This window comes from Hevea brasiliensis, unplaced genomic scaffold (genome assembly GCF_030052815.1).
Source record: "Hevea brasiliensis isolate MT/VB/25A 57/8 unplaced genomic scaffold, ASM3005281v1 Scaf511, whole genome shotgun sequence".
NCBI lineage: Eukaryota > Viridiplantae > Streptophyta > Magnoliopsida > Malpighiales > Euphorbiaceae > Hevea > Hevea brasiliensis.
Genome location: NW_026615042.1, coordinates 34453 through 46972, shown reverse-complemented (window position 1 = coordinate 46972; position 12520 = coordinate 34453). Strand labels below are relative to the sequence as shown.

Below are 12520 nucleotides of genomic sequence, written 5' to 3'. Positions count from 1 at the left end.
CGTAAAATAATTAGATTTATTATTATATAATATCAATTATAATAATAAAGAAAATTCAAAATTTCAACTTTTAAAATTTTTACCCTAAAAATAAAATACTTTTACTTTCTTTCTCATACTTCCTAACCGTTTTAAATTCAATTCAAAATCACCACTAATCCGACGCGCAGTCACACTGCAAAAATCTATCCTTCTGCGATCACGCGTATCAATACACGTGTAGTTCAGAAAAAGCGAGTAAGAAATATTTCGCACTCTCGCAATTATTAGTTTGGAAGAAACCCGCCAAATCTGCTTTCCCGCGGCTATTTATGAGCCTTCTCTGCAAATCTTTAACGTAAACAACAGAGTGCGGAGAGAGAAAGACACTATAAAGGAACAATAAACCAAGCCTAGAGAGAGAGAGAGAGAGAGAGAGACAAAGCGCCATTAATGCAGAGCTCAACTACCATTTCAATGGACTACAAGTAGTTCACACTTGCAGACGAAGAGTATACTCACACACGATAATATATTAATATTTTCTCTTTCTCTTTCTCTCTCATTCTCTCTGTGTATATGTGGTTCATCTCTCTCAGAATCCTAGGGTTTGTTTCGTTCGTGTCAGATCTTTACTCGATCCTTTCAAAATGTGGAATTCGGCTGAGAATGCGTTTACAAGAACGCCGTCGTTTCGCGAGGATGGAGAAGACGAGGAGGCACTCCGCTGGGCCGCTCTTGAGCGGTTGCCCACTTATGCTCGAGTACGGAGAGGTATTTTCAAGAATGTCGTTGGGGATCATAAAGAGATCGATGTTAGTGAGCTTCAGGCTCAAGAACAGAAGCTCGTGATAGAACGATTGGTGAACTCTGTCGATGATGATCCTGAGCTATTTTTCGATCGGATGCGGGAGCGATTTGAAGCGTAATTCTTCTTGCTAGATTTTAATGAGCTTGAGTCTGATGAATTTTTAGTAATTTGATAGTTTTTTTTAACATTTTCAGATAATTAAGTGCTAAAAGATTTTATCCTGCTAAGCTAGCTAGTTCATACATTTAGCATTTTCTTTGAATTCAAGAGGTGATTTGGTTTGGAAAAGGACTTTTAGATCTTTTCATTTTTGGACGTTCTTTTTGCATTTTGCTGCTTCGGAAGTTTAGTCTTTGATATGGTTGAGAGTTGTTTGGAAGTTTGAAAGCCAAGTTGATCAGTTGGTGAACTCAGTTGACTACAATGGGGAATAGTTCTTCTAGATTGGATGAGCTCACCTAATTATCTAATTTTTTTTTGTTAATTAATATGATAGTTACACGGGATTAAAAATTAGTTTAAAGTTAACTTATTTTAGACATAAAAACTCTAAAACAACTAAGCATTTTTTTTTTTCAAAATGTTTTTTTCCCACACCATCTAATATATGCTGATTTTTCAAAAAATGTTTTTTCTTGGCTCCCAACCTCAACCCCAAATGGGGGCCATTGTTTGGTTGCTCAGAAGGATAAGAAAGGAAACTAAATTTTGAGTTAAATTTCTCTCATATATGGAAGAACAATATAGTTATTGGAATGGATCCAAACGAGTAAATTTCTGTTAGTTTAGGAGCGACACAGATCTTCCTTCTTTTATTATCTGAGATTCTGATTATTTTATGTTTTCTAACCTCCTTGGCATTTAGGAAATTATTGAATACGTAAATGCAGAATTACTTTGTATTTTATAATGATTTATTCTCATAAATAAACCTCAACCTTTTGTTTTACAATTAAGTTTTCATTCGACTTTATTCACAGAGTAGATTTGGAATTTCCAAAGATTGAAGTTCGATTTCAGAATCTGACTGTTGAATCTTTTGTGCATGTTGGAAGTAGGGCACTTCCAACCATTCCCAACTTTATTTGCAATATGACTGAGGTAGAATGATTACCATTCCTACAGCTTTTTTGAGTACACATTTTATTCAGTTTTCTATTTTTGTTTTAATTATATAATTTTAATTTGTTTCATTGAATCTTTGTCAAGGCATTTTTAAGGCAACTGCGGATTTATCAAGGAAATAGAAGCAAACTAACAATTTTAGATAATATTAGTGGGATTATTAGACCTTCAAGGTACATCTTGAACTTGCACTGTTATTAATTGGTGATTTTTGAGTCACATGCTTAGCTTTCTAAGGTGCAAGTGATATGCTGTAGATTGACACTGCTGTTGGGTCCTCCAAGCTCTGGAAAGACAACGATGCTCTTGGCTCTTGCTGGACGTCTTGGATGTAATTTGCAGGTATCAAGATTTTGTTATCTAGAAATATAGGAAGAGTTCTGGAAGGAACCATCCTATCTCTTGAAATTCTGTTTGAGGATCATAGTCTATTCTAAAAGTGTTAAACTGACAAAATTTGTTGTTCTGGACTCTCTTGTTGTCTGCTTATCCTATATAGAGGTATAAACAATGGTAGAATAGTGGTTGATAAAATTAAAGTGTAGGTAGCGTTCAATAGAGCTATCAGCTATCCTATATTGTCTCTCACGATTGTCTTCTCCATCTACATATCAACTATGATATGATTCAGAAATCACATTATTCATGCAACCAAGGAACTATGTGTTTTCTAGATAAATAGGCAAATGAAAGAGTTCCGGATAAGTAAACATTGTGCCTTGCACCATTTCCTTGCTCGATTGCTCATTTAGTTGTAATTCATTTATTCGTCATTTCTCTTGAAGACGCTAGGAAAATTACATACAATGGATACAGTCTAAATGAGTTTGTTGCTCCAAGGACATCAGCTTATGTCAGTCAACAGGATTGGCACGTGGCAGAGATGACAGTGAGAGAAACTTTAGATTTGGCAGGACGCTGTCAAGGTGTTGGTTCCAAATATGGTAAGATTAGGAACTCATTCATATGCCTCTTTTTCTTTCTTTTTTTCTTATTTCTTATCCACCTGTGGTATTGGTATCTGGTGACCGAAGACCCTTCCTACATGTATGTCCTCCTTTGACCACCTAAGTTAAGGCTTCCACACATGATTTCCTAGATGTTGATTAAAAAAAAACGTTTGTGCTAGATATGCTTTGGAACTTGCAAGAAGAGAGAAGATTATGGGCATAAAACCTAATGAAGATCTAGATATATTCATGAAGGTGCTTTTACCTTAAACTTATGTTAGGTTTCTTTCTTTTTGCTTAATTATTTGTTACTACAAGGATTTGATCATTATTATAATTTCTTTTCTCCAGTCATTAGCTTTGGGGGGACAGGAGACAAGCCTAGTGGTGGAGTACATTATGAAGGTATCCTTTATAAGTTAATTATATTTTATGCTCACAGTCAACCTGTGCAATTATAGATTTTAAAATTCTTGTGTCTGACAACTTTTCACTGAGCAATCCCACTTAAAGATTGTCAGAAGTCAAGCTGTACTTGTTAAACCTTGGATGCCATGTTTGTGGAAGTTCTATTCTACTATCTAGTTCTGGTGCTCTTGGTGCAATCTGCATCAGGGTGGTTTTTAGCGAGCTATCAGTAGAGTCTTTATGGGAAGTGATAACTCATTGTTCTATAATGTTAAAAACCATAATTTTTTCCTTTAATTATTAATTGGCTTAAAGCTCAATTACATTCTGTATGAAGTTCAATTTAGTCCATTTTTAATTTTTTGTCTGATTTGGTCTAAAAGTTTCAATTTAAACTCAATTTAACCTAAAAATAAAAAAAAATCAAGGAATTGAACTTCTTGATTTTTTGTTAAATCAAGAAATTAAAAAATTTAATCACAAAATTAAGAAATTGAACAAATTAATTTTTTTTATTTAAATTAAGAAATTTAGCCCATAATTAATTTTTGGGCTAAATTGAATTTACACTTCTGTCTAATTTGGACAAAAAGTTAAAAATGGGTTAAATTGAACTTAGTTAAATTAAACATTTTTCCCATTATTCATCTCTCTTATAGTCAGAAATATATTATTACACTAAGAAAGCTTTCCGCAATTAAAAAAGACAAAAGGATTATGAGTTACTGGTTTTTGAAAGATATATAAAAAGATTTACCATGGGAAACAGGTTTAGAATTAACAGACACCTTTGGCATAGCGTTAAAACATAATACTATAGAGCCTTTTTTTTCCAGCAGGGTCAGAATAAACTCACTAGGAAGTTTTATGTAAGAAGAGGAGCACCTTTCTCCAAGTATCTGTGCTAAGGTTTTCTTAACTAGTGCAGTCACTTCTTTTTCTGCAGTTCTGTATGTTTTAGGATGCATCATTGCATTGCTTTGCAAATTTCAAGTTGTATCAAAATTTTAGCTTCAGTCAAGGTTTGCTTATAACCATTGGCGCATGAAATATTTAAGCTCATATTTTAGCAATTTGGCAATTTGTTTGATAAAATTCATGGAAATAGCAAAGAGCAACTTGAATCTTTTACACAAATTCAGGATTGCAGCAATGCTTTTCCATTTAAGTTGAAAATTATCAGAAATGAGTGAACAAATTGCTGAGAATTGCCTTGTTGCACTTACATACTTAAATATTGAAGATCTGAACCTTGGATTGGCTGTGTGAATTGACATTGAGTTTGACTCCTTGAAGATTAAGATCCCAAACAGGTTGGCTAAACCAGTTAATACCCATCATGAAGATGTTAGAAAGGAAATGTCTCACTTTAACAAGTGTCTGATCCATGTTTAGAAGATGTATCTTAAGATTAATTGCTGAACCTCATTCATATAAATTAACCTGAAGTGCTAAAATAAATTTGACAAAGATTTTAGGTTGGACACATGCGCTGACACGTTGGTAGGTGATGAAATGCTTAAAGGGATTCGTGGCCAGAAGAAGCGCTAACGACAGTTGTCCATTGACTTATCTCTTCTTCTTCTTCTTTCTTCTTCTTCTTCTTCTTCTTCCATGCATGTTTGTGCATGTGTGGTGTGATTTGATGTTTATTGCCTACCAGAATGCTAAAAGTGTATTCAATTTTCAGGTGAATTACTAATTGGTCCAGCTAGAGTGCTGTTCATGGATGAAATTTCGAATGGGCTTGACAGTTCAACCACTTATCAAATCATCAAATATCTAAGGCATTCAACTTGTTCTCTTGATGGGACTACTGTCATTTCTTTGCTGCAACCTGCTCCTGAGACTTATGAACTATTTGATGATGTTATACTTTTATGTGAGGGGCAGATTGTATACCAGGGACCCCGTGATTCTGTTCTTGATTTCTTTTCCTCTATGGGATTTCATTGTCCTCAAAGAAAGAATGTGGCAGATTTCTTGCAAGAAGTAAGTAGTGAGGATCTCAGGTTGTGAATTTATGGTCTATCGCCTGTTATTTTTGCTCTAATCCCTTTTTGCAGGTTACATCAAAGAAGGACCAAGAGCAGTATTGGTTTGTTAACCGCCTTATCGATATATGCCTCCTGGGAAGTTTGTTCAAGCCTTTCGTGCATATCAAACTGGTAAAGTTTGTATGAGGAACTAGAAGTTCCTTTTGATAAACGTTATAATCATCCGCAGCATTATCGATTTCTCGCTGTGGTGTGAAGCAAAGTGAACTTTTACAGATCAGCTTTAACTGGCAAAAGCTACTAATGAAAAGGAATTATTTTATCTATGTTTTCAAATTTATTCAGGTAATATTATTGACCTTATTTGATAATATTTAGATTTCTGAACGACTTTTTAGGTATGGACAATTGAGTTCCTGTTAATATTTTTAGTAATGAAAGCTGTTTCTTAGTCACTTTAGTACTTTAAACTCCATTCCTCCCACCCTCAAAAACAAAAAGGAAAAGTGCTCTACAAGTATTATGAACCATTTTGCAGCTTCTTATTGTTGCCTTGATCACAATGAGCGATTCTTCCGACAACAATGCATCATGGTACAATCTATGATGGAGGAATATTTGTTGGGGCACTATACTTTTCCATGGTCATTATTCTTTCAATGGCTTTACGGAGGTTTCGATGTTGGTGGCAAGCTTCCCATGCTTTACAAGCATAGAGATTTGCGCTTTATCCAAGCTGGGCTTACACAATTCCTGCTTGGATCTTAAGTATGCCAACTTCACTCATGGAGTCTGGTCTTTGGGTTGCAGTTACATATTATGTGATTGGATATGATCCTGATATTACAAGGTAAACTTACATGAAGTTATGCACAAGTTATGGTGATTAACTTCAAGTGGACTTTGTTACCTCGATTCTCTACTAAGTAGGTTTTTTAAAACTTTAATCTGCAGATTTTTTCGGCAGTTCTTGTTATATTTCTTTTTGCACCAAATGTCTATAGCTTTGTTCCGTGTCATTGATCCTTGGGCCGTAACATGATAGTTGCCAACACATTTGGATCTTTTGCTATGTTGGTAGTCATGGCTCTTGGAGGATACATCATTTCAAGAGGTAAAACTCAAGTTTTAGCCGTGTCTTTGTTTAACATACTATCTCACATGCTTTCACATTTTGATTTCATGACAGAATATATTCCAAGCTGGTGGATATGGGGGTTCTGGGTTTCTCCTTTGATGTATGCTCAAAATGCAGCTTCAGTAAATGAATTCCTTGGTCATTCTTGGGATAAGGTTGTTATTCATCTGTTCCGTTTGCTAACTTTTGATTGGCTAGTTACACTGGTCTAGCATGTTAATCATATATGGACAATTTCTTTTAAAAAAGAATCACTTATAAATTGGTAGAGCAGAAATGCCTTTAACAGCATAAATGGATATTCCCTGTCAATTAAATATTTCTGCTTCATGAATTTGCACTAAAACCATTAACACCTTGTGATATCGCATTTTATCATGTGAAAGCTGAAACTGATATATTAAGAATAAACTTGCCAATAGCAATAAATGCTTATAGTCTCCTAAATCCAAACTGGAATATCTTTCTTGGATTTAACAAGTGATACTTCAATTTTATACTTGTCTTAGCTACATCTTGTTATAGGATTGTCACTTCTATTTTAAAACTTATTGTTCTCTCCTTCTATTGCTTTTGTAGAGGGCTGGGTATGACACTAACCTTTCATTAGGTGAGGCATTGCTCAGAGCAAGGAGTTTGTTTCCAGAGAGCTACTGGTATTGGATCGGTGTCGGTGCTTTGGTTGGATACACAATTTTGCTCAATATCCTATTTACATTCTTGCTAGCTCACCTTAACCGTACGCTGTTTTATTCAATGAAAATGTTTTGTCTAAACATACAAGTAATTACATTAAAGTAATGCTTTGTTTTTCTACAGCTTGGGAGGCAACAAGTCGTTGTCTCCAAGGAAGAGCTTCAAGAGAAAGAAAAAAGACAGAAAGGTGAAAATGTTGTAATTGAATTGAGAGAGTACTTGCAGCATTCAGACTCACTAAATGGTTTGTGAACTTAATTCCATACAGGCTTTTCCTCTCTTTTAATTACTAGCACATATTCAGTGCGCCTAAATGTTTGAGCTTTCATTCATCTTAATTTCTTGGCAGGAAAATACTTCAAGCAGAGAGGCATGGTCCTTCCATTTCAACCGCTTTCCATGTCTTTCAGCAATGTCAATTACTTTGTTGATGTCCCCGTGGTGTGTACATAGCTTCATTCCTGTCTGAAATATATTTTGGGAAATATTGTGAAAACACAAATACCTTAATTATTGTAGCATATTTTCAGGAGTTGAAGCAACAAGGGATAGTGGAAGACAGATTGCAGTTATTGGTTAATGTCACTGGAGCATTTAGACCTGGTGTGCTTACAGCATTGGTTGGAGTCAGTGGTGCTGGCAAAACTACTCTCATGGATGTTTTAGCCGGTAGGAAAACGGGAGGGACCATAGAAGGAAGCATTTGTATATCTGGTTATCCCAAAAAGCAAGAAACTTTTGCAAGAATTTCTGGTTACTGTGAGCAAAATGATATTCATTCTCCTTGCTTGACTGTTCTTGAATCACTTCTTTTCTCTGCGTGGCTTCGGTTACCATCAGAAGTTGACAAGGAGACACAACAGGTAACCATAGGTATCCTTAACTAATTAGTGTGGCTTGGGTATATTGTGACTTTATGAGGTTGAATTTTTCAGGCATTTGTTGAAGAGGTGATAGAACTTGTGGAGCTTAATACAATAAGTGGAGCATTGGTTGGTCTACCTGGAGTAGATGGTCTGTCAACAGAACAAAGAAAAAGATTAACAATTGCTGTTGAATTGGTTGCCAACCCATCTATAGTGTTCATGGATGAGCCCACATCAGGATTGGATGCAAGGGCTGCTGCCATTGTGATGAGGACTGTGAGGAACATTGTAAACACTGGGCGGACAATTGTTTGCACGATCCATCAACCCAGCATAGACATCTTTGAATCCTTTGATGAGGTATACATTTCTTTATTGATGTACAATATAGTCTGAGCTGTGTTTTCTTTCTCAGATGCTTATTGCCTGAAATCTGAAATTTTATGAATAGGCAAAATCAATTGTGTCTCATCCTGGTAGCTTTTTTAGAGATAGGCAAATGTATCTAGATGAACTTCAGCTAGGGTCTTTCCTTTTAGAATGCCATGATAGTTCATGGACCCTCTCATGTCATTTGTTACTGCAGCTTTTGTTTATGAAGCGTGGAGGACAACTAATTTACGCTGGTCCACTTGGCCCCAGGTCTTGTGATCTCATCAAGTATTTTGAGGTGAGACGTGCATTTCTTATGCCATAGCTATAATTGCATCTCTGGGTAGTTTGTGGTTAAATTAGTGTTGAAGTAGCTGTAATCATCTAAATGGTATATATTTTTGTTTTGTAGGCAGTTGATGGTGTGACAAAAATCAGGCCGAGATATAATCCTGCTGCCTGGATGCTTGAGGTTACTTCCTCATCTGAAGAAAATCGTCTTGGTGTGGACTTTGCTGAAATTTATCAAGATCTAGTCTCTTTCAGTATGTTCAATATTTGGAAAATTTTCTTGTTGGTTTTCCTGTCATGGAGGACCATCACCGTTCGTTTCTTCTTTCTGATTTGTCTAATCTTGCTGTCTTCTGTTGTTTCAGACGAAATAGAGAGTTGGTTGAAAGTCTAAGCAAGCCAAATAGTAATGCAAAAGAATTGAACTTTCCATCAAAGTATTCTCAGTCATTTTTTGAGCAGTTTTTAGCATGTCTTTGGAAGCAAAACCTATCTTATTGGCGAAACCCGCAATACACTGCAGTTCGCTTCTTCTACACTGTTATAATCTCATTAATGCTTGGAACAATATGTTGGAAATTTGGATCAAAAAGGTCTTTTTGCTATAAACTTTGTCAAACTGTAATTTCTCTTTTGTACATTTTCTGTTTTTGAGATGCTCTCATTCCTAGGAACTCTGGTATGATTGATTGCTGCTAATTTGCTGTATGCAAAAAGTTTATTCACTCAGGGTGCTATAAGGAGTCCGAGTCTCAACTGTTAGGCCAATTTTAGGCAAAAATAAATCAGTGATTTATGAGCCAATAGTGGATTTGGATGCTGTTAACTCACTGTAGGCAGAGAGGAGTAATTGTTCCTTTTCATGGATTGATCCTTTAGAATGCTTCTTTTCTTTGGCCTTTGCATATTACCGTTCAGTTTTAGAACTCTTTTTCTGTATCATTAGATTTTCTGTTATTTGAGTTTATTTATTTATTTTGCAGGGAGAATGTGCAAGAACTGTTCAATTCTATGGGATCCATGTACGCTGCAGTCCTGTTCATTGAATTACCAATGCATCTGCTGTTCAGCCAGTTGTTTCTGTTGAAAGATTTGTTTCATACAGAGAGAGAGTTGCAGGGATGTACTCAGCTCTACCCTTTGCATTTGCTCAGGTTTACTCGATTTCATTTCCGCTTCTATCTGTGCAAATTCACTAGATTCTCTAAAAATCAGTTATTGTATTTTTTCTTTGTTCGCAGGTTGTTATTGAGTTCCCATATGTGTTCTGTCAGACAATTATTTACTGCGGAATTTTCTATTCCATGGCTTCATTTGAGTGGACTGCTATCAAATTTCTTTGGTACATATTCTTTATGTATTTTACTATGTTGTACTTCACCTTCTATGGAATGATGACAACTGCCATCACACCAAATCATAATGTGGCATCAATCATTGCGGCTCCGTTTTATATGCTTTGGAACCTTTTCAGTGGCTTTATGATTCCTCGCAAGGTAATTAAGTGATTATTCTTTTGCTTCTTATGAATCAAGAGTCTGGCTCTGGCGTTTTTGAAATGCATCTTTATTTCCTCATGTTTGGAAATTGGTCAGTTAGGTAATTGGCTTCACATTGTAGCTTTTTAATCTTGTTTAATTTCCGTAAGTCATCTAATAGTGCAGTATGGACCAAAGATTAGAAACCTATAGAAATAATCCCTAGGGCTTAGTTGGCAAATGAGTTTGCTGGTCATCCTGTTGATCAAGATTCAAATTAATTTTTGAATGCTAAGACCAAGCATGGGGATTGTGCTCTTGGACTCGCCCAGGACGGGTGCACTAAAAGGCATTGCACCCGTCACTTATAAAAAAATCAAAATATCAGTTGTTTTAGGAATTTATGAGCGTGGGACCCACAGCTTTGTGAGTGAAGAGCATTTAATAATTTGCCGTTTAGTTTTGGTTGATTCATGAGGGAACTCGAGAATATCTCCGATCATTAAAATAAATAAATAAATAAAATAAAATTCTACAGAAATGTCTCTTTTCTCCATCAGTGTATCACATCATTCATGACATTGTCTTTGCAATGAATGTGTTCTTTTTTTAAAATAATTTTTAAAATTATTCCTGTTCACTTTCTCTTGTGAACAGAAATAAATTTTTTCACTTTTTTTTTTCTAAAATAAATTATTTATGAACAGAGAATCCCTGTATGGTGGAGATGGTATTACTGGGCAAACCCTATAGCTTGGACTCTGTATGGCCTCTTGACATCACAGTACGGTGATGATGATAAACTCATGAAACTATCAGAAGGGGATCACTTGGTACCTGTAAAGCAAGTACTCGAGGAAGTTCTTGGGTATAGGCATGATTTCTTGGTTATGTCAGGTGTCATGGTGGTCTGCTTCTGCGTGCTTTTTGCAGTAATTTTTGCCTTCGCAATAAAAGCCTTCAATTTCCAAAGAAGATGAAAAGGTTGGTTTGTGCTTTTGATTAAATAAAACCTTGTATCCCAAAAGCATTTTCTGCCACCACCAAGTATGATGGTTGCTCATAAAAATTGAAACAACAAATTTCTGTATCAATATAACTTTCTAGAATGAATTATTTGTTTATCTTTGCCAGAAGTTCTTCCAGGTGTAAAACAATACTAATACACGTTTAATTGCTTTTTTATAAGAATTATTATATATAAATTGTAAATTAAATTGCATTATTGCTGGCTTGTGAGAATTCAGTTGGCTTTTTTATTTTTTGTTCTAAATGCAGCTGCCGTATGATTGAAGGATTTTGGGCTAATGAATTTGTTCAATTTTGTCTTTCAAGGCTAGCTTTCTCTCAATATTTTTTAGGAGCATGCATCATTCAAAGTCTCAGGGAAATCCTAAGATGATTTTTCCTTTTCAACAAAGTTCGTTTTAGTACTTCTCTTTCATAATCCTTCATGGATAAAGAAAATCCATTACTCCCAAATTTTATTTATTTATTTATTTTTAAATACGTAGAGTAGAACCAGTGGCTTGCAGCAAATTAAACAACAGGTCTTTTTTAATCATGTACCAGGATACATGGACTGGAATCAAATAGATTGTGCATCTGAATCAGACAACTCAGTTTTGTTAAGACGACTTATCGTAGAAAACAAGTCATTTATATATAGGCTATAGCTAATCGTTGTCCATCATCATTCATCAACCAAGAAGACAATTTGGTAAGAATGTGTTTGTGTGTGTGAATGAGAGAGAGAGAGAGAGAGTGAGAGAGAGAGGATGTTGGTTGTCAGCATTTGTTGGAGATGTTAATATGGATTGAGAAAATATTAGGGTGTTAGTGCCCTAAATTGTTTTTGAGTCTACTAAGAGTGTCAAGAAAAATTTGTATGGCCTTTTATTATGTGTGTGAATGGATTGTGGAGCAGGCTAGGGATATTAAGATTCTAATGCGAATTGAATTTGAATGCGCCTCTCTAATATTGAATCAAAATGATTGTTGTTGTAAATAAATGACTTAATTTTCCTAGGGCTCATTGACTCCACTTGTAAGCAGTTGGTCAAGTTTCTTTTAGAATGATTATTTGTAGAAAAATGTAAATTATTTGAGGCGATGAAAAGTAGATTGATTGCTCTTGAAATGTAAATCACCATGCATGAAATAGTTGATTCTATTAAAAAAGTAAGTGTGCTTGAAAAGTGAATTAATCATTTTATAAGAAATGTAAATTTTTTAGATGCAATTGACATCAACTAGGACTTCAACTCAGGACCTACAACTTTGGAAAGTATTCAATGTTATTACAAAAGCTCATTGGTGTAGAAAATACAAATTCATTGCTTTTAAAAAACAAATTGTTGCGCTTGGAAATGTAAATCAATGTTTAAAATGTAAATAGCTTTGCTGGAA

General features: G+C 35.1%; 1 pseudogene; it reads left to right on the top strand.

The window, feature by feature from the left end:
- The first annotated feature begins 354 nt into the window (after positions 1-354).
- LOC131177500 (ABC transporter G family member 32-like) lies at positions 355-11336 on the top strand (annotated as a pseudogene).
- The last annotated feature ends 1184 nt before the right edge of the window (positions 11337-12520 follow it).